Raw genomic sequence first — 2,206 nt, 5'->3', positions numbered from 1 at the left:
ATAAAAATATTTTCTATAGGATTTTAAAATATATACATATATAAACTACCTTAATTCTTAATGCCCCATTGATATTGATGTGGTGTCTACAGTATCTAAGTGTAACTAAGTAAGGCTGCCCAGCAACCTCCATTATACCTCAAACAGTGATTACAAAACTTGAAGCCTTGTCCACACTGTAAACTAAACCTGCTTGAAAACGGGATCTGAAACTGTCAACTCATCCAGCACCCACTAATACTCAAGCTAAGACCACTCCTGACTGCAGGAGCTGGATTAGGTCTTAGACACAGTCCCAAAATCATGTGTTTTCCAACCCTGTTGGCTGGGCAATGATAAAGGCACCTGTGGGAGTTACTGAGATCCTTGAGGCACTTCCTGGTAAAATAAAAATATTAGATATTTTATTTAGAATATTTAGAAACAGCCTTGAGGCAATTTAGGCACACCTATACTTCATATTAAAGAGGAAGCCAAACTGACTGTGTCCCAGACAGCCTTTGCTCAGACACTGGTTGTAGGCTTCAGTCAAGCTTAAGGGAGGCTGAAAGCTTAGGGGTGATGATGGAGCAAAGAGCATTCATGCCTGCATCCTTCCTACAGCATCTACCTCCATCTACCCCCCTGGCCTTGCTTGCCCAGCCCATGTGGAAGAGCAAATTGACACCAGATCTCTCCAAGAAGATCTGTGCCAGGTGCCTGCAATGACCCGTGGGGCTGATCTTGCACTTTCATCAAAAACAACCTAAACAGGTGACAGAGGTGGAGGGCATTGAGTGTGGGGAAGCACAGACTATTATGGTCTGGCCCTATGTCCACTGACACCAGTGAGGACATGGCTTTGGGCTTTGCCTTCAACACCCAGCCAAATACCGTTTGCATTCCTGTTTAATCTAGCACTGTGTCTAAAGCAAATTCAGATGCATTTTCCATGCCAGGTTTGAAGCACAGTGAAGACAAGCTCTGAGAGCCAGATCCTGCTCTAATGCAGGCAAAATTCACCCTTATCGTTGGCCTGAGCACTTACCCTTGCATTATACTTTAAGGTAGGTAGCATGGGAGTTCTCCTGCTTCAGAGAGTTAATATAGGGGATTTGACCACCCACAGAGGAAAGTTTCTCGCTGAGCTTTCGGTTCATCTGCTCCATGTGCCTGGTGTTTTTCCTGGCTTGCCGGAGAGACCTCTTGACTTTCTTTACCCGATCTCGCAGCTGCTTGTTGCGTTTCTCCAGCGTCGCCACTTTCTGCTGCAGCTTCTTCACTCTGTCCTCCTCCTCAAACAGCGCCTTCTGGACCGAGGAGCACATGAGCTGAGGGGACAGAAGAAATGAAATAGCAACAGGTGAGCTTTACAAGAAAACTTAGTGAAGCGAGCGTTAACTCAAGTGTTACTTGAAACACTTCACAGCTCTTCAAATGTAGAGTGCTTTTTTTGGAAGTTGTATTCTTTTTTTTAACACCCTTTTTAGTAAAATCCTCTCTTCCACTTCTGTATTCAGATAAGACCCCAAATTGTAGATCTTGATGATACTAGTGTTTCACAGTTACTTTTATGAGCTGTTTGACAGACCTGTCCAGTCCACTGAGGCTACGTCGAAGCTTCCACCTGCGGCGGAAGGTTGCCCTATTTATGGTATGAAACCGGAATTCAAGGCAAGGGGTGTCACTTCTGGAAAACTAGATTTGATTCAGCTTATCAGCCCTTCAGAAACCCCAGATTTTTACATGAACCTGCCCTTTGCTCTCTATGTCAACATGTGAAATAATAAGGACAGCACCTGCAAAACACAGAACTGGTTGGTTTTGCCTTTTCAAGAAACAAGTTGTCTTAAGTGTCTCATTATATGGGCTTCTTTCAGACAAAACCCTAAAGGGTAAAATCTCAGCAGTCTCTAGGAGCATTCAACATTCTGTAACTTTTTTGAAGTGATTTTTTGGAGGGTCATTGGCTGAAGACTGCCTCTTCCATTCTACCCACTACCAGCTTACTGCAATAATTGCTCCCAGAAGGGACAACAAGCTCTTGATGTCCACTCATGCCGGTGGCTCTTAGGCTGAAAAAAAAAGGAGCCAACTTCAAAGATCCTGCACCCAAGGCATCAGTAGAAGAGTCGCTCTCAGGGCATTTTCAAATCCACTGAGTTGAATGATGGGCCAAATGCAAAACATCTGTTGGACAATTGTTCTTCCTCGACTACCTCATCCT

The 2,206-nt window shown here is 44.2% G+C and overlaps 1 pseudogene; it reads right to left on the bottom strand.

Moving 5' to 3' along the window:
• Window positions 1-1,034: 1,034 nt before the first annotated feature.
• Window positions 1,035-1,310, bottom strand: LOC104273672 (annotated as a pseudogene).
• Window positions 1,311-2,206: the final 896 nt, after the last annotated feature.

This window comes from Apaloderma vittatum, unplaced genomic scaffold, assembly GCF_000703405.1.
Source record: "Apaloderma vittatum isolate BGI_N311 unplaced genomic scaffold, ASM70340v1 scaffold4770, whole genome shotgun sequence".
In the NCBI taxonomy this organism is placed as follows: Eukaryota; Metazoa; Chordata; class Aves; order Trogoniformes; family Trogonidae; genus Apaloderma; species Apaloderma vittatum.
The sequence above is the reverse complement of the archived record's forward strand: the minus strand, read 5'-3'. Positions and strand labels throughout refer to the sequence as shown.